Raw genomic sequence first — 27,794 nt, forward strand, 5'->3', positions numbered from 1 at the left:
CCCTGGCATGGGTCTCTGACCCTGCAGTTTGTTGCTTTCATCCTGGGAAGAGGAGCACCTTATTCTGGGCTCAAAACTGTGGTACTCACTGGAAGAACAGAACCAGAAGGACTGACACACACACAGCCCTAAACACACACACTTGCCTTTCAGTCCTGGAGTAACATCTGCCCAGGCAGTGAACGAATCTCACCTATGTCCAAACAGCTAGCTGTGCCAATGGCACAAACACCCGGGCCCTGTCAGAGGGGAGGGCTCACCGAGCTTGCAAAGTGCTGCCATGCTGAACAGTTTGCTCAGTGATTGGTTTGATTCTAAGGTTTTGCTTCTTGTGGAAGGACACTAAAATCTCCAGGACACTGTCTGGGAAGCCAAAGCTTGTGTCATCAGGAGAGTTAGAGCTCTAGATTTTTGTTGTCGTCTTTTTTTTTTTCTCAGGTGAAGTCCTCCCCTGTTCTCCAGCTCAGAGGAGGATACCTGATGGGAGACATCCTTTTTTTGCAGCAGCAGATGTTACCTGGAATTGATATTCGATTGCAATATTGTAGTCCTCATACTTGAAATAAAGATTTTGATACGACATGTGCAAATCACTTAGGGACAATTCTCTTCCAACATGGGGGATAGCACACATCCTCTGGTGCCGCTGGCTGCTGGCTGGCATATTTCGCTGTGGTCAGCACAGGGAGCGTGCACGCACAGCCATGTCCAAGAGGAGAAGCTGTGATCCGTGGGCATTTGTGAAGTTGGTTGGGGAAGTAGTAGGAGGGGCAACGGAATGCCTGGGACACGACAGGGTCTGATTTTCAGCGGAAACAGTCTTTCTTTCTGGGATCACCGTTCCTTTCTTCCTCTTAGGGTGCAATTATGCTTTTCCTGTGGGAGACACGACATGCTCTGTCCTTGCTCTGAGACGGGGTGAGCTTGGGTGGTAGAGTTTCAGGCCTGCCCTGGAGGTACCCGTGGGTTTGGAGGTCACGGCTACATACCTGCTTACATACTGAAAACGCGGAGGGGCCAGGATTCCCAGAAGACAGAGACATCAAGATTCTTAGTTCACGGTTCCCCGCCCGCCCCGGGACTTCTCCTGTCAGCCGGCTCTCGTGAGAGTTCATGGGAGGTCATGCTCGTCTCTGAACGTCTCCCGCAAATATCAACAAGGCAACGTAACAGTTTGCTTTTGGAACTGGTGAAGCTGGCAGGATTCCCTTACTTCTTCCTTTCCCAAATCCGCAACTCCAACTCTATCCTTTAGGAAAACTCAGGGAAGTAAATCATGACTTGTAATTTAATGTTTCAGCTTTCTACCCCTGCGCTGCTTTCTTTGAGCCCACTGAGGTCCACATTTACGTGCGGGTGCAGCAGCACGGCTGCTTGCTGCACATCTCTCCTACTAGCTCCCCACACGTGCAGCCTGTGTGTGGCTCTGGGTCAAGGGATGGGTCTCCCATAGCAGACAGGCTGCCAGGCTGTCCAGGGCTGACTGGCAGGCGCACTGGTAGTCAGCGTCCGGGATGGATGCCTGGTGGCTTCCCCATCGTTCGTACTGGCTTCTTTCTTCCAGGTCACCTTGCAGTTAATGAAACAGAGGTTGGAACTCTTCATGTCCAGGAACAAAGATGGGCAGCTCGGTGATTCCAGGCACTGGACATCCCAGGAGCTCTCCAGGAGATCCCAGCACAGCCAGATTTACATCCCAAGGGGGTCAAAACACGTTTGCACTGAGAAAGTTGCTCCCCTTATCCAGGTAAGGCTTCAGTGGATGGAGGAAAAGGGAAACGTGAGCGTGGGTGGGCAACCAGCTCTCTGTCTACTGCTCACACGGCCCCCGTATTTTGTTCCCCAGTGTATGTCACTTATGAAAACGGCAATGTATGAGTGACCTTTTTCCCCACATCCTTGCCAACATTTGTTGTTGTTTGTATTCTTGATAATTGCCAGTCTGACTGGGGTGAGATGAAATCTTAGTTCAGATTTGCATTTCTCTAATTGCTAGAGATGTTGAAGACTTTTTCTTATATTTTTGATCAATTGTGTTTCTTCTTCTGTAAAGTGTCCTAGAGATTAATGCTTTATCTGAGCTGATTGTGGTAATGATTTTCTCCCATTCTGTAGGCTCTGCTGGTGGGAATGCAAATTGGTGCAACCATTATGGAAAGTGGTATGGAGATTCCTCAAAAAATTTGGAATGGACCCACCGTTTGACCCAGTTATCCTACTTCTCAGTTTATAACCCAAAAGGACTTAAAATCAGCATAGTACAGTGATGCAGACACATTAATGTTTGTTTATAGCAGCCCAATTCATAATCACTAAGCTATGGAACCAACCTAGGTGTCCTTCAACAGAAGAATGGCTTAAAAAAATGTGATATATATGTGATATATATGTGATATCATATTTATGTGATATATATTTCACATATATATATATATATATATGAGATGGAATATTATAGCCTTAAAGAAAAATGAAATTATGGTATTTTCTGGTAAATGGATGGAACTGGAGTATATCCTGCTAAGCTGAATAAGCCAATCCCTCAAAAACCAAAGGCCAAATGTTCTCTCTGATATGTGGTTGCACAGAGTTACTTTAGATTGGATAGAGGGGATTGAAGGGAGAAGAGTGGATATGGGGATAGTAGAATGAATCAGAGATTATTACCCCGTGTACATAGGTAACTATACGACAAGTGGGATTCTACATCATATATAATCAGAAGAATGATAAATCATATTCCATTGTATATGATTTATTCAAAATGCATTCTTCTGTCATGTGTAACTAATTAAAGCAAATTAAAAAATTTAAAAATTAAAAAAGAGTAATGTAAAAGGAAACCACTCTTGAAAGACAGTAGAAAAGACAATATAAAAATTGAAAAATAATAAATGAAAGAATTGAAGCAATTGCCAAATCCAAGCACAGGATGTTTCTCTGAGGCTGGGCATCCTCCTGTCGAGGCCTTGGGCTTCTTGCTTTGGAAAGAATTCCGTGTCTGAGAGGTCAGGTGCCGCTGCCACGTGCCCTAACATTTCCACTCCTTCCCTGTAAGTGCCCCGAGGGACCTTCTCCTGGGTCCTCTGCCATGAATTGACGCCCTGATAAGCACGGCCCATCCCTTACCGGGCAGGGCTCTGTGGTCAGGCCTCATTCCTGTACTTGCTGGAGTTCTACTAACTTGTGGCAAAGACCTGGCCAGTAATTTCTGAGTTATTGAATAAAACACATTCTAAGGAATCCTTACCCTCCAAGATGTGTTGATTTAGCAAACACTGTATTATTTTTATCTGAAAATTTGTTGTGTGGATTTGAGGGGAAAGCATTGTAGAGCAGTGTAATTAAAATCATGAATATGTTTTAGGACAAAATGTCTAAAGGAGAAAAATTGGTCACTTCGTGTTATAGATCAAGCAATTAAATTAGTATATACAGTAATGCAGGTGCACAGTTAGAAAGTTAAGTGTCACGAAGCAAATGAAGTCCCACCTTCTGTCCCAGCCTCTTCCCCAAGGGGGCTGTTGACTTTGCCCTGTCTTTTCCCACTGTCCCGGCATGGCTGGCCACCTGTGATGTGCCTGTCTGTCTCCTCCCTGTGTCCAGCTCCACCAGCTGCCATTGACCTGTGTCTACTATTTAATCATCTATCTTCTGTGTGTCTTTGTACATTGTGTACGAGGTTTTAGTCAGCTTTTCCATTGTTGTGACTAAAAGATCTGACCAGAACAATTTTAGGGGAGGAAAAGGTTATTTAGGGGTTCATGGTTTCAGAGGTCTCAGTCCATAGACAGCAGACTCCATTCCTCAGGGCTCAAGGTGAGACTGAATGTCATGGAGGGAGAGTGTGGCCAGGGAAGCAGCTCACATGATGATCAGAAAGCTGACAGAGACTCCACTCACCAGATATAATATATACCCAAAGCCACCCCCAAATCCCACCTCCTCCAGCCTCACCCCACCGCTTGTCAACACCGAGTTAACTCTCTCAGGGGATTCATTCACTGATTGCGTTAAGACTCTTACAACCCAGTCATTTCTTCTGTGAACCTTTTTGCATTGTCTCACACATGAGCTTTTGGGGGAGATGTCACACCCAAACCATAATAGAAAAAAAACAAAAAAAAACAAAACAAAAACAAAAAACCTTTATTTTGTCAATTTACTGTATTTGGAAGAATTTTCCGTTTCAGCCCAAACAGGCCCTTCTCACTCTTTTTAAATGCGTGGGTGCACACACACTCACACACACGCACACACGCACACTGGTGTTTACATGACGTATGGTGGAGTTAAAAATTCTAAAGGGAACACAAGTATGAAATAATAGGTCTGATGTGCTGTCTTCACTTCTGTGTGTCTTCAATGCAGTGACCACATGACACATGAGCAGTCTCTTACTTAAGGACATTCCCTGGGCTTTAACTTCTTGTAATCATAAGCCATGATTTGAATAAACACATTCACACACTGAATAAAACACTTAGAATCTTACCAGACGATACAGATTTGGTTGATACTGTGCTACATTTGGCCAGTTTGCTCTCCTCCACCCACATAGACCATTCACTCAGCAGTGTGACAGCCTGCGTCAATCTGGCAAGTTATTGAGTAAACCGTTGGCACTTATTTGGTATTTCACTGATTATAATATGTGTAGGTGAGTAAATATTGTTTCAATGTTAAATAATTACTTGAGTCTGAAGTTAAAATTCTAACTTCATTTAAAAAAAATTTGAAACACTTTCTAATTGGTTATCAATAGTATTTTGAAAAAGTAGTTTTAAAATAATTTTAGAACTTATTACCCAATTTCTTTGAATACTTCTTGATTAGTTATTTTAGGTTTCTTGGGGAATATATATATATATATATATATATATATATGTGTGTGTGTCTGCATGCACACACACACATATATATTTTGTGTGTGCATATAAACTATGTACACCTGAAATATATATTTTCAACATATAATATGTAATTATAATACATATTTGTTAAAGTGCAATAACATAAATTTTGTTTTCTTCACTCTTATATGTTTATTCCTGTTACTAATTTTATTGGTTAGTGCAACAAGAACTATGTTAAATAATATAGTAAGATAAATATTCTTGTATTGAATCAAATGTCATACGAATTCTTCAACTGCCACTAAATGTACTGATAAATTGTTTAACTGGGGGAGGGAGGAGGGGGAGGGAGAGGGAGAGGGGAGAGAGAGAGAGGGAGAGAGGGATTATGATTTTAATTTTGGCTTGTGTATTTTTTTTCATGTCATTACTGATATGTAAGAATTTTTACATGGAGTGGAATCTCCTGAAAATCAAAGGGAGATCAGCATAGGAAAGGGACCGAGGGGTGGCCGTGGGGTCGGGAGGGAAGGGCAAGTGCCGCGGAGTGATCTTGGCCAAAAGATATTGCTGCAGAGAGGGCTGTACCAACATGTAAAAAATCCCGTCGCCAGGCACAACTGTAATGCACCAACTAAAAGTGTGGGAATCATAACTTTCCCCAATGCCTTTACAAATCTATTGTTGCCATTTGTTTTTTCCGCTTTGATCTAATTAGTGCTATATTAACCACTTTTCTAAAAGTAATGCATTATTGGATTTCAGTAGTCTAGCTCACTGAGTCACAGTGAATATCTTAAAATATTACTAAATTTCATCCAATTTTATTTCACATATTTTTATAACCAATCCTAAATAAGTACTCCATTGATCTGCAGTTTTATGGAAACAGGTTTCTTTTCCTAAAGAACTAGTAAATGTGTTCATTTTGCTTATGGTAACAAATAGTCAAATCAGTATTAGTGATTTGTTATTGGGAGTTTCAAATGATTTTCATATGAAAATATTTAGATCTAATTTCTCAAAAAAAGACATTAACTTAAAATTTTCTCAATATCTTTAATTTTTATTTTAGATTTCTATATTTCTGACAGAAATTTGTCAAAGTGATTTCACATAAAATAATCTTTAACATATGGACATATTTTAAAATTAACTTTACAGCTCAGATTTTTTTTTTGTTTGCACTGAGTTTTTAAAATAATTATTCCCCATCCGTGACTGATTATTTTATTACTTATTTATTTATTGCCTGTTTTATGTTTCTTTCCTTTTGGTTTTCATTTTGCTTCTGATTTCCTGACTTTCTTGTTGTTGCTCTTTAAGTAATAAATGAAAATCCCCTATGCGTTACATGTTAAAAAAAAAGAAACTTTATTATTTATTTGTGTAATTATTTTTAACATGGATTTTCCTATGAATATAACTTTTGTCATATTCAATATGCTTTAGTCTGTGTTTTCATTGTCCAGTAATAATTTATGCATCTTTTTCAGTCTAAATGTTGGTAGGGTTTTAAAACTTCTAGATTGTTATTGTTACTTTTTTTCTATTTTTATTATGATTTCACAATTTTATTTCCTATGGGCAACAAATACGATCTACATTCTTTTAGATTTTGGAATTTATTGGTCTTCATTATTATGCTTACAGTTTTGGTTACATATTATATAAAATCAAAACTTATTTCTCTATTGAAGTGTATTTTATTAAATGACTATGGGTTTAATGTTATCAAGAACGTTGTTTTGAGCCTTCACACATTTTCTCACTTTTGTTACTTTGCTTTCTCAGGAAAATTAGGGTTGTGATTTCCTGTGATTCCTGAAATGCATGGCTTCCGGAAATGAAGCAGACCGTGGTGGTCAGCGGCCACCAGACACCCACCTCGTTCACCGGCCCCCTTACTGCCAGTGTCCCTAGGTCTCATTAGCACAGGCTCCTGCGCCAAGCCCAGTTTTTGTTCCTTTTTGTGAACATTTGCCTGGAGATTTTCTGTCCACTTTTTATTTGGTCAACTTTTTGTGTTTGACCTATAATATTTTATTTTTTGATTTGGTCTTTTGGTTGACTTTAACAAGGAAATAAATGTTATATTTATTTATTGATATAAAACAGACATTTAAATTTAATCCTGACATGTTGATTTCTTACATTTTGATTACCTTAAATTTAATTAGATGGTATATTTTATAAGGTCAGGTAATATTCATATTTTGAGGGGATTGGATTATTGCATCTTGAATTTACAAGACCACCCTAGGAAGAATACGGGTACTACTACATGCACACATATGATCAGCTTTTCAAAGGCTAACATGACTGCTTCAAATTCTGGAGTCTCAACACACTCTGCAAATGAAAACTGTTTCCTGCATTAGGTGCCACAGGGCTCTGCTAGGCAATAACGGTTAGCATTGCCTCTGAGTGTTGTCAATATTATACCCTTCTCCATTAAATTTAATGTCAAGAAAGAAGAGATGTCAGATGAAGTCTTCAACTATTCCTCCCCTACGTATGTTGCTAGGTCTTTATTAAAAGTGTAAAATCACTTTCTGAAATCAATTTCCAAGATTATGAATGCTATATAATATTAATCATGCTGTACACTATACAGGAAAAAAATGGAGTCGTGGCCAAAAATTAGTTACTAAAAGTAGTAAAAAATATCTGTGTATTCTCCAAATAACTTATGGTGTTTTTGCCAATTGACAGAAATTTCTTGTTATTAAGTGCCAATTAATTTGTTAGCTGGTTTACTTCATAGACTTTCTGGATGTTCTCTTCTCTCATACATATTTTATTACTTTGGCAAAGTAATTAAAATGTCCCCCACATAGCTTGTGCTTTGCTGTGCAGGTAGCCCATCTGTGAACTTGGTGTGAGTCTTCAGGAGTCTGTCTCTGAAGCCGCAAGCTGCACTGGTGAGGGGCTCTAACTGCAGAGCTGCTTACTGCCACAGCCCCCAGGTCCTGGGAAGCCTGGAGCTGGGAAGGGCTTCCCGTGGATGGGCCGGGAGGAGCCCCTTCCTGTGCTTCCAGGGCTCTGCTGGGTGGACCCACCCTACAGGTGCCTCTATGTACACTGGCTTCACCAGGTCTGGGTGTGGCGCTGACTCCCCTTGAAATTTGCTTTCCATTTATCTCACACCCTCTCGTTTGAATTTGGCAATTGCACTTGAGAGATTTAAAATTGATTCAATCAATAAGTACCACTGCTGCAGCAGGGCGCATGGGGGAAAGGCCTCATCTCTCTGAAAAGACACCTGAGATGGGATAAAATGGTGAGGCCTGGCTGTGAGGCGGGGCCCTTTTGTGCATTCCCGTGTTCTGGACCTGAGAAATGAATGTGGGTGAAGCTCGGGGTGATCAGGGCCTGGTGAGGGAGCAGCCTGGGCTGGTGGGCCTCCACAGACCCTGCACTTCTGCATTCCAGAGACACCATCTCCCACTGCTCCTGGCCAGGGCGTCCTTCTTCTGTTGGGGAAATGAGGGCGCTTTGCCTGCAGGATTTTATCCAAACCTCTTAGCAAGTCCCCCGACACCATCATCTGCACATTCCCGTCTTCTTAGCCCCGGCCCTATAAGAGGTACGGGGGCTCTTTCTAGATCAAGGCCTCTGCGTTCTCACTTGGAATTTTCATCTGTGTCTTGGTTTCTCTTACTGTTATTCATCCTATTCAGAGTGTGGCTTCATTTTCTCCCAAAATAGTTCTTTCTTCTTGAAATTGACAGCATTTATGTAGCTGTTAAGATTATGACATCATCCTTTAATACTCTAGCTTCCAGTTAAAAGGCCACCTTTGTTGTAGAGCTGACAAAGCAGTATTTTATGCAAGTACCAGTATACCACAGTGAAACCGCATTCTGTAAAATTCATATGCACCAAAAAGTAAATAAATAAAATGGTACTAATTTAAAAGGTGGCATTTTGTTGTCACCTTAGATTTGAATTTAGAATTAAAACTCTACTTAGGTTTTTCACATATGGCAACTTTATTGAATAACAGGCACCTGGATGTTAAGTTGTAAGGGTTTTCTAAAGGTTAATTTTTTTTTTCCAGTATTGGGGATGGAACCAGAGGACATTTCATGTCTGAGCTACATCCCCAGGTCTATTTATTTTGTATTTTGAGCCAGGTTCTCAATCAGTTGCTGAGGGTCTCACTATGTTTCTCAGGCTGGCCTCCAACTTGCAATCCTTCTGCCTTAGCCTCCTGAGTAGGTTAATTTTCATATGTGTCTTCTTTGGAAAGCTTGTTTTCAAGATGGACTTTTGTTCCTGTTTAACTGCACTTTCCTTTTGGAAGACTGTAGCCAACGTGGTGGAAGGGACTCCCCAACCAGGTCTCCACTCTGCAGAGGGCTTGTGATTTTAGTAGATACATGAGGACTGTGAAGTGTTGTGACCATAGCTGCAGATGAGAATCTGTAAATACACAGGCATGTATACAACAGACTACTTCTGATTTACTGAGGCATTTCGTCCTAGTTTTATTCTTGAAACGTTAGGATTTGTTTTTGATTTTAGGTACCTCAGCTCAGAGTTAGATTTATAAAAGCGAACATTTTATATGTGTTTATGCATTGCAAATGTCATGCAGTCCACGTTGATGCTATCATGCCTTATGTAATGCATTGAGGGCTCGTGGGGGCCAGGGAGGGTCGAGGTCCTTGTCTCCCTTCCATTATGGGCTCAGCTACTCTCACTGGCTTCTTCCATTTTTCTGAATCAGTGCCGTCATCCATACAAGAGATGAACTGGTGTCTTATCAACTTTTGGCATTCGTGTCTGTGCCCTTCATTTTATGAGAAGAGATTCATCCCATGTTTTACACTAGACTACAAACATTGAATTTTAAAAACTAAAATAATAATGTTTTAATGACACGAAACCTATTTTAAAACTTTTTGAAAATTTAAATAAAATGGGGCATCATAGATGATAGAATCTAATAACTGGGATTGACCAAATTACAAAAAATTACTCACAATAAAATTGCATAAGGAGAACAGATGTACTGATACTGAATTATTTATGTAGACATATTACTTTTTATTAATGTATGCAAACATGGAAGTAAAAGAATATTCCAAATTTGGAATTAAACTTTCAAAATATGTTACTATTTCAAATCAATGACCAATTGATCCATTCCTGTGAGTAATTATAAACTTTGTATATATATTTGTCCTGGGATTATTTTGATTTTCTCTCTCAGTCTCCCTTTGTTAAGTTTTTGAGGGTCATGTTTTTGCTGAGCCATAGCAATGTGAGTGGGCACCTGTCTATATATTAATACCAGCTGCAAGTTTCAAACATCTGGGCATCAAGCAGCTATTTATTTTATTTAACACTGACCTTTCACAAATCATCAATAAATAAATAAATAATAATTTCACTTGAAATTATGGGTCTTTTCTGCAGCATCATTTTTCTTTGGACTTTACTTAATTTTCTTCCCATGAAAGTACAACAACTGACCTGTATTGGCAACTTATTTCTCATAATTACATAGTAAAATCCAAACTTTATTTCTTTAAAATTCCAAATCTCCTAATCCAGGAAGAAATAACGAATTTCCATGTGAACTGATATCCTGTACCTCTGCTTGGTTTTTTAAAACAAGATATTTAAATAAACATATAAGACATTATATACTTGACCATATAATATATATCACAAATACAAAATTTCTTGGTAGGAATGCTATCTGCTTCCACTAAATTTGGCAATTACTCAGGGAATATCTAGAACACTTACAAAATTATCTTTAAAGCCTAAAACACATTTGTCTGAAGATTCTAAGTGGTGACAAACTTTTATCTCCTGTGTGTGTGTGTGTGTGCTTTAATATTCAGTTGTTAACCAGAGCAAAAAGTACTTGGTGGCCAGTGCTAATACTATTGGAGACTGGAAACAAGATGTGCTTATAAAATAATAAAATGTGTTTCGGCCATGCTTGTGAAAGTGCTGTAATAACAGAACACCAGTTCAGGCTGGCTTGGGGCTACGCCACCCATTAGATCCAATGGCCAAAAGGGCTGTCTCTCCCACGGTTCTACTGGGAGTCCAAATGTCACCTGCGCCTCTTTCAGCCCCTCGGTAAGAATTAGGGTGGGAGTTTAGATATGCAAGTCTATAAGGTAAACTTAGTTTTAAAACTTGCTTTATTGGAAGCATTAAAGAAATATGTGGATTCTAACACACACTGTAGAACAACTTCAGATACGGAGCCAGCCTCCTTCATTGTTATCACTATGTTTTAAGGAAACTATACTTACCTCTTTAGCTGCAGTTTGGTGTTTAGAGACTCACTTGATTTCCAAAACTAAATGGTCTTCACTTTTTCATTATTGTCAATTTAGGTTAAAAACTGTAGGGGATATTTTCGGGTGTTTATCTTAAAGGTATCACTGTTTTGGGTTTTAATTTCTCTTCTAACCATCTAATTTTTGCTTTTTTTAAAAAAATATGATTCTAAGATGAAGGCTAGTAGGTGAAGAATTTATCCCTGTATAAATGAGAATATCTTTTTTCCCTACTGTACATTTAGATGAACTCTTAAAACATCTTCTGTCTCAGGGAACTCATTAGACAACTCATTATGCTGTTTTCCCATTATAAAATAATATAATACCACTTATTTTCTTGTTCCTTTTCGTCTAAAATACATAACCCATTATCTCATGAAGGTGTGCTGAGGAGATACAAGGAAAGGAATGGTGGAAATAAGAGAGGGGAAGTTGACCTTCCTCACCAAAGCAGTGAGAATCGGCCTGGAGACTATTCAGACCTCGCAACATGCTGAACTTGTGGTGTATAGTGAGAGCAGTTATGCTGGCTGTCGTGGTATGTATTATTATCTTCAGATTTGTCATGGAAATGTACAAAAGGCAGTTAAATCTAATAAATATCATCTGTTCAGAATAAAAGATATGATTTCATTATTTCTCTTTTTGAAAAAATTGCAAACTTGGATATAAAATATTAATCTACTTTTTTATTGCATTCAATTTACTTTTTATTCATGTTATTTACATATTTTATTTTAAATAATATTTAAATATTTTAGGACGAGTAAACTGAGAAGAGGAAAATTATTGCTATGATATGCAATTTAACAGTTACATCTGACAAACCAATCAATTTATCATAGTTGATGCAAGTGTTAAGTGATTAATGAGCATTTTATGAATTTAAGCAGGGATTTGTCATAAGTTGCTTATTTGTAATTCATAAAGCTGCCAAAAATATTTGTAAAATATTTTATCAAAATATATTCCTTCCTCTATTATTTTTATTTCCCCTTTGAAATTTACTTTCAAATTGTTTGAGTGTTGTGTGTTTGGATCTTCTACACATTAGGTGACAATTATTTTTCTAATAGTCAAGATTAGAATTGTAAATAGACCATGGCATAAATTTCATCTATAACCGGTGCTCAGATTCTTAGCATGCCAGAGAATGAAGTCAAATGCCACAGTTTAAGAACTTACTATTTTTAGAAAACCAAACTATGATGGATAGATCTGAGCTTACTGAGTGTTATCATTTTAAATATATTCCAAAGGTCTACAGATATTTCCCAATTGCTTTTGCAGTAGACAAAAATGAAATAAAGGAAATTCACTAAAAGTGCAATCAAAAAGCTATATTAATAATAAATTTCAATGAAGCAAACAAAAAAGAAAATTAATATTAAAGAGTTAAATTGTACTAAAATGTGCTCATTAGAGAGATTACACATTGTAATTGCTAAAAGAAGATTCTCAAGTTATTTAAATCACAAATTCTGCTTAGTAAAGAAGAAAAGGCATCGTTCTACAATTAATCCTGTGAGGTCAGTTTTACTTTCATAGCAAACCAGAGAGAGGCATCACAAGGAAATAAAAGTATAGCCCAATATCCCTTGTGAATATGGAAGCAAAATTCTCAGTACTACACTAGTGACCAGATCAGCAACATGCAAATCTTACTGTACATGAAGAGAAAGTGGTATTCAATTTAGGGATGCAGAATTTGTTCGAGATATGAAAATCAATCAGTGCGACACATCATATTGATACAATTCAGGGCAAAAAACCATATCATCTCCTCAGTTAATATAGAAAACACTTCAAATAAAGTTGCCACCTTTTCATGATTAGAAAAAAATACAAGGGGGCATTCTCAACCTGAGAAATGCACCTACTAAAAGTCAACACTATTTATTTATGAAAAAATAAATGCTGCATTCTCACCACTTTCAAATTTATGTTAGAGGTTCTAGCCAGGACAGTTATGCAATTAGGACAAATTAAAAAGACATCCAGATTGTGGAGAAGTGAAACTACGTTCCTTTTACAGGTGGCATGCTTTTGTGTACAGAAAATCATAAGGAAGACACAGAACTAATAACGGAGTTCCGGAAGGTATAAGGAGACAAGTCAAGAGCCAAATGTCAGTCATGTTTCTGTACACCAGCAAGGTATGACCTGGATTAAGATTTAATAAAATATTAATTACATTAGCACCAAAAATACTTGGGAATACTTAGGAATCAATGTAACAAGAGGTACAAGACTTGCACACTGAAAACTATAAAACATTGCTGAAGGAAAGACTAAATGAAAAGACATCCTATGTTCATGGATAAGAATAACTTCATATTTTTAAGATTGTAATATAATCCAAGTGGATTTCAAGATGCAAAGTAATTCCAATAAAATCTTAGCCACTTTTGTAGAAATGGAGAAGCTGATCCTAAGTTCAGATGAAAATAAATCAGAATAACCCAAGGAATCTTTAAATAAAAGTTGTAAGGCTCACACTCTTTATTCACATTGTTTATAAAAGCCAGTGATCATCATAGTAGTGACATATGGCTGCATACATACAGCAATGGAACAGGTGTAATTTAAAGTCCAGAAACAATCTTTTACAGTTGTGCTTAATTGATTTTCAAATAGGTGCCAAGTCAAGTGGGAAAATAATAGTTTTTTTCACCAAATAGTGTAGGAACAACTAGTCAAACATTTGCAAATCAATGAAGCTGAACACCTACCTCAAACTAATACAAAATCTAACTCAAGGACATTCATAGACCTATAAGTAATAACAAAACTATAAAACTCTTAGGAGAAAATTTAGGAGCAAATGTTCATTTCCATGACTTGAACAACGTTTTCTAATCTATGAAGTCAAAAACATAAATAGTGGTACAACAAATGAATTTGTATGATTTCCTCAAAAGTTTAGAAAGATTCTGCTTCAGGGGTTATAATTAACAAAGTGAAGAGAAAACCTGTGCATTGTGGGACATATTTACAAATCATGTATCTAATAAGGAACACTTTCCCAAAATGTATACAGAACTCATATAACTCAACAATAAAGAAGATAATCCATTTGAAAATGGCTAAAGGACTTAATACATATTTCTCCAAAAAGAGAAAGAAATAGAAAATAAGTATGTGAAAAGATGCTCAGTGTACTTAGTCATTAAGAGAATGTTAAAGAAAACCTCAGCAAGGTATCGCTTCACCTCCATGAGGACCAGTGGAATAAAGAAGACTGTCAAGGACAAGCACCTGAAGGATGGAGGAACCTGCGCTCTCAGACACTGCGGTGGGATGTTAAAATGATGCAGCCACCATGGAGAACGTCTTGGGAGTTGTTCAAAATGGAAGACATATTCACCATACACCCCAGCATTCCAATCCTTGGATAGTCACTCAAGAGAATCAAGAACATGTTTCCACATGAAAAATCTGTGCAGGGATAACAGCTGTGTCAGATAAAAAGACAAAAAGCAGAAACAATTTAAACTGCATCAAGTGATTAATGTGCAAAATGTGCCAGATCCACAAAACTTGGACTTTTAGTGGTGAAGGTGCAGGCGTAGTGACAGCTATGGCATGGGTGAGCCTCGGGGTGGAGGTCGTCGGAGGCTAAGGGTCCACACCGCAAGATCCCCTGCACACAGGCCCCTCCAGGCCTGGAATGCAGATCAGAGGTTGCTGGCACTGAGGCCGGAAGGCTGCGGAGGCTGCCTAATGGGATACTGAAGTCAGGTCGTGCTAGTACCACCACCTCTCCAGCTGAGCACCTAAGAAAGTGCATTTTGTGGTTCATGAATTATCACTCAAAAAGGCTCTAAATTTAAAAGAATGAAAATCACACTCACTGGAGTGTGGACATGTTTATAATTTTACTTTTTGTGGCCAATCTGTTGGAGTATGTGTTGACCTGCCCATTTTCCAATACCGGTTTAGCGCGTTTGCTCATTTATGATCAGTAGGAAACCACACCCTACGCCAGGGTGCACACACACCAGAAGCTACACTAACACAAACAGCCAAGCACCGTGCTGGTGCCACCATCCCCAGAGCACTGGGTTTCAACCACCACTGCCGTGAGATTCAGACCCCAGAGGGCATGAGCAGGCTGAGGCCAGGACTGTTGGCCCACAGAGCTGCCCAGCGTGGCCGGACGCCTTCCTCAGGCACCTTTAGAAGATGTGGATCCCACGCCCAAGCTTCCTACCCGTGCCCCTCGACGGGACACATGTTCCCTATTAGGCTGAAGAAGAAGCTCCAGGGAGTGAGGGTGATACCTCCCCTCCAGGAATTCACGTGCATCTTGACAGCTCGCAGGCAGAGAGGTCTGGTCACAGGCACATCAGGACTCAGGAACCTGGTCCACAATATTTCCATCCAATGTCAGGGACACCAACCCTGGCTGAGAAGTAGGCTGCCCCCCTGAGCTGCTTGCTGGATAGACAGCGTAATGAGACCCGATACAAAGAAGGGCGGCTTCGAGAATTCAGGGTCCCCTGGAATTCAGCTCAGAAACTATGTTTGGAAGCATGTAACCTGTCACACAGGGGTAGTGTTGTGTGTTTAATAATGAAGAGCAGATGTCCTTTCAGCACCAGAAGACCCTTGGCAGGATGCCACAGGATAGTTCATTCTCTGCAGAAATCCACGCGGGGCCTGTGAGTGTAGGGAAAAGGGCGATCCTGGAAGAGGTGTCCCCACGTGCAATTCTGCACACTCTGACTGAAAGGCTGTATTGGAGGTAGAAACCAGGAAAAGAAAATCAGCACTTGCTGGTGCCTGTTCTCCAGGAGCTTGGAGTCAAGCAGAGCACAGGTGTGACTGCGTAGGATGCAGTGTGGCAGGACTGTGGCTAAGCCAGGCACACACAGCCAAGCGAATTAAAGGCATAAACAACCAATGCTTGCTGGGTTGCAGCAAGAAATACAGGAAGAAGGAGTATCACTGGATGTGCACTTCATACGTGAGCAGACAGTAAAGGAAGGATAGGGAGGATGTTCTCCTTACTGGTAGCCAGGGCACAGGCAGGGAAGGAGGAGGGGTTTGTGGGAAAACAAGGGATAACGTGTGAGATGCTGGTAGAAGAACGACTTTGGCAACCCAAAGCCAAGTTCCAGAAGCCAATGTGACGCAGGATTCTTTTGCATATTGTTCTCGAAAGCGTTAACAGACCTGTTTCTTAATTATGGAAAGCTACTAATGCACGCGAGCAGAGAAAAAGGTATATATCAATCACACAGCTTCAGAACTGATCAACTCAGGTTACTCTTGTTTTATCTGCACAGAAAAACACACATACACACGTTTTCTCTATCTCTGAGATTATTTTAAAGCAAGGGCAGAACATCAATCAATTTCATCCATAAATACTTCATTGTGTGTATCTACAAGGTATGAAAAGATAAAAATTTTATTATCTCACTGAAAACAATAAAAATTAATTTACATATTAACACTGTGGCTGGTGTTCAATTGTCTTATAATTTTTAAACTCAGTTGTAGAATCAGCAGCAGAATCACATTCAGACACTGAAGTTAATGGAGGTTTGCTTCTCTTTTAATCTGCATGTGTCCCCGGCATGTTTTCCTTTGGGGTTGTATTTGTTGAGGAAATGGGCCCATCGTTCCGCAGATGTGTGGGGAAATCACATTGCTGTAGTTGTCTCTAATTCGTTCCTGTCCCTGAATTTCCTGCAAACTGAGAGTGAGCTCTGAAGGCTTACTGCAACTCCTAGACCAGACCCTGGTCAAAGGGTGTGGCCACTTCCGTCCATCAGGAAGCACAAGGCCTCTGGGCTACCCTTCCCGGGCAGGATGGCCCCCATCCACTTGGAATTGTAACTTGATGAACACCCACTTATTATTTATTCACTCTTCATTAATTTTCTGGGACACTTATCAAGAACAACTTCTCACAACATTTGGCTTTGGTGCGATGAAAATTATGTAATAAACAGAAGACGAATACTTGTAGTGTTGATGATCAGCTGGTTTAATTTTCCTTTACCAGTTCTCAAATGCATGAGTAGGCTCCCCAGGATCCTGACAAGGTGACCAAGAGGTCATTTGTTTCTCAGTCCACTGTGGTTGTGATACTGATTGTATCATTTGCTATTGTTCCAAGTTTGACCATGTTAAGTTGTTGAGAGTCTCTGTGATTCTTTTAATAAATATCTTCTGTGGAAATAAAAAATGCAGGGAGAATGCACTTTGACTAACACAGAGCCCTTGAACTTTCACAAACTAGAACAGTTTCAGGGGAGGGAACAGGAACAGCCCCCTCAAAACTGACCATCGCTTACCCCTGAGGCTTTGGGACGTGCTGTGATATTTCTACCCACTTCACAGAACCACGTCCATTCATCACAAGGTGGGGAGTAAAAGGGTCTCCTGGGAAGAGCTTGGTTAATTTTCGCCTGGTAGAGTCGGGTCCAGGGCACAGGCACATGTGGACAGAGCTCTAAATTCCAGGACTCAGCTCGCTATTTGCAGAGGGTAAGCAATTCCTGAAGGAGGACTGCCGGGGTCCAGCCCCAGCAGGAGTCCATGGGTTCCACACTGGTAACAGGTTGTGGGGAGACAGCATCGGTGATGGATGGAGAATGAAAGACACAGACTCTAGTTCTGGTGCAATCAATCCCACTTTATTCTGGGGAAGGCTGGGTTTATATACATTTTTCTTCAGGCTTTGATGACAGGCTTGCGATTAATAAAATCAAAGAAGTTTCCAAAGCATAGGCAGAAATTGTACCCGTACAGATTATCCTTACTAAATCACAATTATTTTAAGAATATCTAACTATGTCAATGAGCTAATACAATGTTTATTTCCTTAATGTCTAAACTCTATATGACCTAAGACTATTTTTATTATTTTCGCGGTAAAGCGATAGACAAATAATGTCATGTGACCATCTCTACTAGGTCCTTCTGGTTAATATCTAAATTGCTGAATTAAGGATTACAGGAGGGCAGCAGTCCCAATGGTTATTATGCACCAACGTTTATTATAGGGGTGACATATTCTTTGTAGGAAGGAAGGAATGTTGTGAAACCTTATTCTTTTACCTTACCACCACACATAAACAAAACCATCATCTGAATTAAACCACCCTGTAGGAGACAGGGGGAGATCTATATCTACCTTCTCTAAGGGCTTGCCTTTAGGGGGGTACCAGGGCTTGCCATTGATAAAATAAGCTGGTCCATATCTAGTAGCTACTGTGGGAGGTGTTTTGTGCTTAGAACTTGGGGAAACATTGTTATCTATAAATTTCTGTGCCCCAACAGGTTCTGGCTGTGCCAATAAATGTAGTGTTTGATTTTTAACATAATAAAAACATTCTCCTGTAGTGAGGTTAACATCACAGGGTTTCAACATGTGTTTTGTCTCTGTAATGTTTTTCTGGAAATTTGCAGATTTATTCCCATCACCTCTAGCAAGATCCCCAGACTGAAGTGAGTAATATATTATTAGGAAAGCTCCACAGAATAACATCCAAGCTAGGGAGGCATACATCTGGCTACAATCCTTTTAGGATGAGTCTCTGCAATCATCCTTGAGTGGAACTCTGTCAAGCACTGCAAGGAGAGCCAGGTGCCCCCGCAGCGGACGTTCTTTTCTGTAACTAATTCTCTTAAGACCTCCCATCCCGCCCTCCATGCTTGGCGCAGTTCCATTCTCTGTACCCCAGCTCTGTGTTGGACTCTGAGCACAGTCTGCCAGCCTTGTGTGTTTCAGGGGATGAGTGAGGCCTGTTTTAACACTGTCTGCACAAGAAATTTGTAAAGATGACTGTGAGCAGGGCTGAAAAGTGGAAGCCAGTCCTTATCCTGCACCTGTTGTGGCCTTTGGTACTGATATCTCGTCTCCATCAGAATTCCCTAGGCGAGTCATAGCTTCCATTCCACAGGCAGACCCTGAGGCTTTCGGTGAAGCAGGGTGTTGAACGCTTTATGCCACCAGAACGAGATCTGTGGAGCGAGTAGCTCACAAGGAGGAGCGGTCCTTGGCCTATGGTTTTGAATGTTCTAGTTCATGATTGAGTGTCCCTATACTTTGGGCCTCTGGAGAGACAGCACACGGTGGCAGGAGGGTGAGGGAGAAGCCTCTCACCTTGTCAGCTGTGGGGAAAGAGCAAACAGGAAGAAGAGTCTGGGGTCCCACAGTTCCCTTCAAGGGCATGCCCCCAGTGACCTGAGGACTCTGACCAGGTAGCGACCTCCAAGATGCTCCACTACCTCCCAGTAGTACGACTTGGGACCGTGCCTTTCACAGGTGGTCCTCTGGGAAACTCTCCTCTAAACCATGGCCCTGACTGATTCGAGGGGCCCGCAACGGGCAGTGGACTGACCCCACTCTGTAATCCTCTCTGGTGTGGACCTCCTTTCTAGTGTGGTACACCATTTCTTCTCTTCCCCAGGATACAGGGCAAAGGTTGGATGGTTAGCCTCTTAAAATAGACTGGAAATGTGCCCAAGAAATGTTCCTAAGAAAATATCACCATCCCGACATTTCTCAATGATGAAAGTCCATGAGTCCCAGATTCAGTTCTGTTAAAATGATATCATGCAGACATGGGAACCTTAGGAAAGGCCAAGAGACACTGGGTCAAGGCCCCGTCCACTCTGATGCCATCAGTCTGTGGTCTCTCAGGGTGAAGGACAGTGGACTCCCACCTTCATAACTGAAGTCTCAGATCCAATGACAAGAAAAATCGATAACAGCATCTTCCCCTGAGGCATGGAACATAATTCTTCTGGAAAGCTGTTTCTTCCAGAGCTTTCTGGTGAAAGGCAGAACCATGGGAAACATTTTCCCATGGATGTTCTGACGCCAGTCTTTTCACCCCACCTGGAATGTCAGTGTCACACAAGAGGAGGTGACCATTGGCCTTGGCCTCCTTCTGGGGTCACACACCACTCCTGCCCTCAGCCGTCTTCACAGAGCTCTGTGCAGGGCGTGTGTTGGTGGTTGAACCAATTGCCAGAGAAGAAACAGGCGTATTGCATAAGAAAAGGAGCCTGGGTTACCTTGGGCCGCTCGCTCCCGTACTCTGCATTCCACGGTGATTTTAGCAGTAACACTTTTCACTGCAAAAATGCACTGTTTGTTGAAGCTTTTGCCATACATTGATAATTTGATGGCTACTGCAAATACAGGTTTTTTTGGGGGTGGGGTGGGTACCCAGGATTGATCTCAGGGGCACTCAGCACTGAGCCACATCCCCAGCCCTATTTTGTAGTTTATTTCCAGACAGGGTCCCACAGAGTTGCTCAGCGCCTCGCTGTTGTGACACTGGCTTTGCACTGGAGATCCTCCTTCCTCAGCCTCCGGAGCTGCTGGGATCACAGGCCTGTGCCACTGTGCCTGGCACAAATATAGTTTTTAATAATTAAGACTAAGATTTGCCATACAGACAATTTTGAACTGAGCTTTCGACCCTGCAGCTGATGTGTGTTCTGATTTACCCAAACCAGAAAGTCACAGGGAAGATTCATGAAGCAGGGGACAGAGATGGGGCTTTCCCTCTCGCTTTAGCACTGGAGAGAATCCTCACCCAGAACTCAGGCTGCCCAATGGATGGCCCCCCACCTGCCTGCTGTCTGCAAGGAACAGCTGCTGCTGTGTGGGGTTGGCCTGGGGGGGGGGAGGCCGCGGCTCATGCCTGGTCATCTTCTGTGGTCGCCGCTTGGTAACTGAAAATCAGTGTATCCACTAGGAAGTGAACCCCACGCACGCTGTCTTTCTGACACAAATGATCTCCTTGCTTCCACCTTTAAAGAGCATCTCTGTCATCAGGTGTCCCGGGAGTGTGCTCAGGGAGGGGCGGTCCCTGGTAATCTGGGCCATTTGTCGCTGGATGATCATACGTTTAGAGAGAGCTGTAGTGCGGAGTTCCCTTGCTTGGACCACAGGAGATGCAGCTCGACCGCTTCATTTTTCATTTGTGCGTATAAGGAACCTAGAGTTTGCAGCTGAAATGGAGTCTATCAGCTCCGGCGCTCTGCCCTGCCCCTAGGGCCAGGCAGACTTCTGGAAAAATCAGGGACTGGGGAGGGATGATCTGTCTCCACTGTCAGAACTTCGTCTGAGGAGAGATCTGTAGACAGACCATCAGAGGTGTGAGGGGCAGGCGATGTCACACTGGCAGCCTTCCCATGCACAGGCAATACAATAGTCTTAAAAATGATGTCCTGCGGGGTTTCAGGAAGGCCAGGGCAGGCCAGCCCACGCTTCCCTAGGTGGCTCCTGTCTCGGCCACCTGAAGACAAGGTGCGCTCCTCACCTGGGTCCATCCTTGGTGAAGGCCCTGCAGAGCGAGCTCCCCAGATTCCTGACGCCTGCACTGAGATACCCCTGTTCTCTGTTTCCTTTCCACCAGGTCAGCTCTGAAGGTGCAGCCCAGTTCTCTCCTGGGGCCTCAGGTCTGGCAGGCCCTGCACCTAACAGAACCCAGACACTGTCATGTTTTCAGTTAGTGACATTTTCGTTATCTTTAATCTTGAAAACTACTTAGCAATTTTAGTTCTATGAAAGTGATGGTTCCTGGTTGTGGGTCACTGATTTTAGTCATTTGGTAAAATAATCGCATTGCATAATTGTCCTGAAAAAAACAACAGTGGCAGGATATTTGGCTCTCAGTTTGACCATGTTTGCCATTTCCCGACCTGTGACATCGGGCAACACAGGTCTGCGGGTGGTGGGTTTCCTCATTTGCTTTTGCTGAGAGATTTTATTTCTCTTTCACTTTTAAAGTATAACTTCAATGGATACACAGTTCTGGGCTTCCATGCAATTGCTTTTCTTCCTCTGTAGGTGTGGTGCTTTTCCTCTGACTTGTCTCAACATTTCCCTTTGTCTTTATTTTCTGTAATCTGAATGTGATCTGAGTAGGTGTAGATTTTCCGTATTCTTTTTTGGAATTCTATGAACTTTGGATCTGCTGCTTGCCATCTGCCAATAATTCTTAGCCACGATTGCTTCAAATATGTATTCTTTCACTTTCTCTGTCTCTCCTCCTGGTATTCCTCCTGTGTGTTACGCCCGCGTCATTGGTCCACAGTTTCTGGACAGTCTGTTCCTTCTTTTCGCTCCTTTGCCTCCTTGCGTTCCAGTTGTGGACGCTCTCTGGACAGACCTTCAAGGCCACCTGTTCTTTCTCTGGCCATGTCAGTCTACCCAGGAGGTCGTTACAGGCACCCTTCATTTCTGTTACCGTGTTTTCATTTCTAGTTTTTCCTTGTGAGTACTTCTTGGAGTCTCTATATCTTTGCTTGCATTACTCTTATTTTCATAACTGCTGCTAATTTTTACTCTAGAGTCTGTAGCATATTAGTCAAGATTATTTTGAACACCTGAATTGATAATTTCACAATCTCTGCCTCATCTAAACTGGGTTCTGACTCTTGGTTTATTTCTTTGTCTCTTCAGATTATTTTTTCTTTTTTAATTTGTCATGCCTTGTGATTTTTGTTGTTGATGTTATTATTGAAATCTAAATATGATGCATTGGATAAAAGGAATCTAGGGAGTTAGGTTTTAGCATATGATTCATGTTAAATTGGCTGGGAGTGAGTCTTAGTTTACTGTACCTGTGGTGTCAAAGTTTCATCTAATATCTTTTCTGGTGTCTTTGAGACTCTTAATATAGGGTCTAAGCTTGCACTTTTTCAGCAGTGATAAACCAATGCTATGCTGAAGGCCTGGTGGAAGAGTAGGTAAGTGATAGAGGACAAAATTTTCTACCCTAAGAATATGTCCCAATCCTTCTATTTATTGTATATGTTTTTGGTGCACAACATGGTGTTTGGAGGTACTCATATAGCAAATGATTACTACTGGTGAGCAGCTGGTCACATCTGCAACCTCCCATTGCTGTCTCTGCTTCACACACACACAATATAGGAAATTCCAGTTACGAAATGAAAAAGGATAATGGACATAATTTGTCTATATTAGTTCTCAAAACAAATATGTGTGTGTGCATATACATCACATTCATGGGAAAAATGAAATGAGAAAACAAAGTACTAACTATGGTATGGCTGGAATTAAGATATTGTCAAGTGCTATTTTTCTCTTCATGTATTCATCTACATTTTATAATTCTGATAAATATAAATATTAAAATACTAGAGGAAAAAGTGTAGCTTTCCAGTTTGGAAACACGCTGTGTTTTATAAAGACCATCTGCTTTCTTAATATTTCCGTTCAAATGTGAACAGCTGGAGATGCATGCAGTATGCCCTGTGATGTGTTTGTGGTGTTATTTTTAGGGTGATCACTTCAATGCTTAAGAGTGCTCCCCATCTTTGGGCAGAATAGGGCACAGTGTCACTCTTATGCCGAGAGAGACGTGGACTGCAGCTCAAGAACTGTGGAGGAAGCAGGGAGCACACCCGGCCGGGGAGCTTCCCGCCCCACCGGGCTCTCTGGGTTTCAGTGTGTGGAGAAGGCCGTCCTTCCCCTCTTTCTTCCGCAGCTCCTGTGGCTCATCCCACACCCTTCTGAAGATGGACCACAGCCAGGAGTACAGCACCTGCTGTGGTGGCGAGCAGGGTGCGGAGGCAAGTGCTGCGCCAAGAGCCCAGGAACAGGAGGGAGGAAACCGGGGCCCAGATGGGCATGCGTGGTCCTCACTGGACCAGCACTCTCTCTTGGCAAATTAGACCATTGCTATTTTCCTTTATCCCATGAGGAAAAGGGCTCAGAGTGGTTTCATAACTTTACGAATGCGGGGGAGATCCCAGATGTTTCTTGGGAACTCATGGTCTTGACATTTTCCTGCATCGTTGGGATAATTTAGGGATATAGTTTCTAACTCACACCCCTTTCACAGGAGTGTTGCATGCGGGTCCTCAGGAGTTGGGTTTGGGAGGTTCCAGGAAGTTCAGATGGAGCAGAATGCAGAGAATTCCTGTGACCTGTCAATCGGTCCCCTCTTCCTCCAATGCCACAAATCAGGAGCTTCTTGCAACTGCAATGTTCTGTCTCCTCTCTTCCCTGCAATGTATTTTATGCACTGGAATACCTTGTGGAGCGTGACTAGTTTAGAGACTAAAATTCTAACCTCAACTGGATTCGTGTATCTCCAGATCAGTCTTCAACCAACATTTACAACCATTTCTCATCACTCTCATGCATGCACCCCTGAGCCAGTCATTAACATGGACATCACCTTGCCATTCCCAGGAGCCCATCTGCTCTCCCATTCCCTGGAGTTTCAAGTTCCTCTGTCTGCCTGGGACGTCCCACATCACCACGTCTTTCAAGAATCAGCATTGTTATCCCTGCTGATTCTAGTAATTCTCAGTTGTTAGTAGTGATATCCCTCCTCATCCAGGAAACATGGTGTCCATCTCTTTTACTCTCAAAATGTGTAAATGCTTTCAAGGGAGCCAGTTCCTTTCTCTATTCTGGGACAGTGTAGGGGGGAACACTAGCCACGGGTGCTTCTGAGTCCATGTGACATGCAGCCTGTCACTCATCCTGTGTGACCTTGGGGCATTTCAACTTCTCTAAGACAGAGACCTTATCCTCAAAATGAGGACATCAACACCAAAGTCACTGAGTTCTCTGGATGAAACATGGTATTTATTGCCTATTTGCTGGTAGATGCAGATGCTCAACAAATGTGCGTCAGATACATAGTAGCTGCAACTTGACTCGCTGCACTGTTCTTGGCTGCTTTCTATACACAAGCTCGTCTAGCCCTAACTGAGCACAAAGGAGAACTAGAGTCATCTTCTTCTCCATGGAGTGAAAACACTGAAACCCAGAGGGTAAGGGACCCCTCCAGGACATGCAGACTTAGGAGGCACTCAGTCCTCCCTCCTGTGGTTGGACTGTGGAGCCTTCTCCTTTAAGAAGAGCAGTCAGGCAGTACACTTCCATTGTAACCGGAAGGACCCAGGAGAAGGGGAAGGGTAGGGCTTTGATTTTTTTTTTTTCCCCCATAACCTGTTATAGGCATTTAGCAACAATTCAAGGAACTTAAGGAAAACTGAAGCCAGGCATGGTGGCACTTGCCTGCAGTCCCAGAGGTTGGGAGGCTGAGGCAGGAGGATCACAAGTTCAAAATCAGCCTCAGCAACTTAGCAAGACCCTAGGTAGCTTAGTGTAGTCAGACCCTGTCTCAAAATAAAAACAAATAGATAAATAAATAAATAAATAAATAAATAAATAAATATTCTGGGGATGTGGATTAGTGGTTAAGTGTACCTGGGTTCAATCCCTGGTATCAAAATTTAAAATAATAATAATAATAATAATAATAATAATAATAATAATAATAATGATGATGAAAGTGAGCCTGGTCTGTTCTGGAATGTGAGATGGCATTCTTGACCTCCTCAGTCCAAATAATCCACTTCAGATGCAGGAAGGGGCAGAGCCGTTCACAGCCGTGCCTTGCCTGTGTGTGCAAGCAAATGAACCGAGCACAGCTTGGCAAGCCTGCGCTGCTAACACTGTGTCCACTCCATAAAGTGCAGCTATGGTAACTGCTTAATGACTCCATCAGGAGGGGGAGACATCGTGAGGAAGTCCGGCCCTTTAACTCCTCACCTGAGAAAAGCCCAGGACACTCATCACATCCACGGTGTCCTGCACCCTGGCTGGGCAGCTGTAGACCCGTGGTCTCTGTGTGCCCCTGACCCTGGCTGGATGGCGTGGGGATCTCCATGTGCTCCTGCACCCTGGTGCGCAGCGGTGGACCCCGGGTCCCCAAATTCTCTGTCCTTGCTAAGGAGTAGTAAGGTGCCCTCCGCTAGGCCTGCTGGTCTGCCCCAGGGAGTGCTAGAGATCTACCTTGTCCCTTAGAGGCCGTGTCACTGATATACCATTTTTATGACATTAATTTTGGAAATGTGCCAGTGTGTTTGGTATACTTTACAATATAAAACAATAATGTAATCTGCTTTATTGGATGACAAGAATATATTTTTTCTATCCTAATATAAATAATATTTACTGGACAATAATTCAGGGACTTGCAAACAAGGATGAGACACAAACTAGAGAAGTAAATCCACTAAACGTATTACTGAAGATGGGCGCAGAGGAACCGGAGACCAGACGCTTTGACCTCCGGGTATTTGTAAACCTTCCCACGCGCTTTCCCAGCGGAGCCCGGCGGGTGCGCTTTCCCAGGGCGCAGCGTGAGGCCTCCCGCAGCCCCTGGGCTGGTTCTCCAGCCGCCCATCGCCCAGCGTCGCATGGAAACGTTCGCTTTTCCCGGCTCCCGCGGCCGAGCGTCGCTCCGAGGCCGCGGTGACTGCAGCCAGGGCCGTGGCCGGCCGCTGCCTGCGAGGCTCGGGAGACCCGCAGCCTCCCGGCCGGCCGGGGACCGCGGTGGCGCCGCGCACCGAGCGCTGCTGCGCTTCGCGCGCCGCCCCGGCCCTGGCGGAGGCCGCGCTGGTGATTCTCCCCACTTTTCGCGGCGCCTCGCGGGGAGCTGGTTTCAGGATCGACTTCCTGGGTGCGTCCTCTCGCAGTCCCATTAGCTAATGCACGACAGAAACCTGTCTCCACCTGGAGGCCGCCGTCCGTCCCGGGGAGAGCCATTGGAGGCATTTCGAAAAAGAGAGACAAGGAAAGAAAAGGCTCTGTCGAATTTGTTTCAGCCTCCTAGAGGCTGGGAAGAGGGCAGGGCGGGCAGCGGCTCCCCTCGCAGCGGGTCTGCGTGCCCCGCGCAGGAGAGCTGCCCAGAGCATTCTTGGGTTTGAACTAAATCATGTTCCTGCCAAAATGCAAAGGCTGCACTGATTTACTGCACGAGGCAAAGTAGAACCGCAAAAGGCAAAGTAACAATTTAAAATAATTACCTCAAATTTATCACCAGTTCTCCTAGTTCCGCTCCCATCTCATGTGCACAGTGTTGAAATTTGTCTATCAGTTTACACACAGCACCGGGGTGCATTCAACCGCACCTGCGCGGCATGCGCTCCCCGTGTTTCTGCCGGTCTTTGGCACGTCTGCTGCTGCAAACGAATGAGAAAACAAAGAGAGGGCTAAGTGACAGGTCTGTGGATTCTGTGGATGCTGAAGGTAAGCTGTGACCTAAAATGGGAACCGTTCGCTTAATGAGCGACAGCAGGGTTATGTGTGCGGGCTCGCGGCGGAGTCTCGCCTGGGCCAGCAGATGGCAGCAGAGCCCCGGGATCGGCCTGGCACAGGCTCCCACCGTTGTAAATGCCTCTTCCTTCGTTGCCATTCATCTTCACTTGTCAGAGTCTTCATAAGTGCCTTCTGTAGGACTGACCCTGAAATTGCATCATTTAATCCGTAATCATATATTGCCAACATCTCTTCCTTGTACCGCTTATCAACGGCATTAATTCAGAGGAAACAGGGACCGCTGGTAGCTTTAGGCAATTCTTTGCAAAAAAGAAACATTCATAAAGTCAGGCACACTGCGAGGGTCAGCCCGCCCGCTTAAAATAGAGGAATGGATTCTACAGCAAAAAGAGAAGCACGCCAAAAAAATTACTAATATGGATTCTGTGCCCCCACCACCTCCTTTGCTCTTTGCTAACACATTTTGCTCAGCAATCAGAACACAGGTTTAAGGTATGTTTGCTTAGGTGGTGGTTAAATTCTCCCCACATTTCCTAA

General features: G+C 42.5%; 1 long non-coding RNA gene across 2 annotated transcripts; it reads right to left on the bottom strand.

The window, feature by feature from the left end:
• Positions 1-11,528: 11,528 nt before the first annotated feature.
• On the bottom strand, positions 11,529-27,287 carry LOC306666489. 2 transcript variants are annotated; one of them, XR_013765313.1, is made up of 3 exons: positions 27,005-27,287; positions 14,429-14,625; positions 11,529-13,333 (listed from the first exon to the last, which is right to left on the bottom strand). It is a non-coding gene; the product is annotated as an uncharacterized lncRNA (long non-coding RNA). The 2 variants fall into 2 exon arrangements; XR_013765314.1 differs by having other exon boundaries at positions 14,383-14,625.
• Between the last annotated feature and the right edge of the window lie 507 nt (positions 27,288-27,794).

The sequence above is a fragment of the Sciurus vulgaris genome, assembly GCF_902686455.1.
Source record: "Sciurus vulgaris genome assembly, chromosome: 7".
Lineage (NCBI taxonomy): Eukaryota > Metazoa > Chordata > Mammalia > Rodentia > Sciuridae > Sciurus > Sciurus vulgaris.